Raw genomic sequence first — 584 nt, forward strand, 5'->3', positions numbered from 1 at the left:
TGGTAAGGTAATTTAATTAAATGGATTTAATAGAATAAGAATAGAATTTAATAGTAATAGAATTTTCTAATTTCTAATTAGAATTTCTAATCCGAAAATAATAAATAAACAGAGAGCTCTTGTTCTTATTCGAAACGCCTCGTGATCTTTAACCAATTCTGCGCTTCAATATAATTACCAGGAGTAAGCGCTATAGCCTGTTTCCAATACTCAGCGGCTTGATCGAACCAAGCCTCCGCTATTTCAGAATCCCCCTGTCGAATGGCCTGTTCTCCCCGGTCGGAATAGGCGGGTCAATTCCTTCCCTTAGAACCGTACTTGAGAGTTTCCTACCTCATACGGCTCGGCAGTCAATTCTTTTGGTGTCCCATTTTTTTACCCTACCATATATCCAATTGAATGAGATTTCTCATAGATCCTATCGATTTGTCTCGGGTTAACCAAAAGAGGTTAATTACATGAGTTTCAAACTTTAATTTGGATTAAATTAATAATGAGTTTTATCTTTTCTCCCACCTTCAGAAAAATAAAGCATAGGCGTTTCGGGATTATCGTCCGTTAGATTTTTCTGAAAGGTAACTATC

At 36.5% G+C, this 584-nt stretch overlaps 1 pseudogene; it reads left to right on the forward strand.

Annotated features, from left to right (window-relative positions):
- The window catches only part of LOC149504271 (uncharacterized), a 69,523-nt pseudogene extending 69,301 nt beyond the window's left edge, over positions 1-222 (forward strand).
- Positions 223-584: the final 362 nt, after the last annotated feature.

Source organism: Durio zibethinus, unplaced genomic scaffold (assembly GCF_047325235.1).
Source record: "Durio zibethinus cultivar Kanyao isolate XHJ-2024 unplaced genomic scaffold, ASM4732523v1 HiC_scaffold_3, whole genome shotgun sequence".
Classification (NCBI taxonomy): Eukaryota; Viridiplantae; Streptophyta; class Magnoliopsida; order Malvales; family Malvaceae; genus Durio; species Durio zibethinus.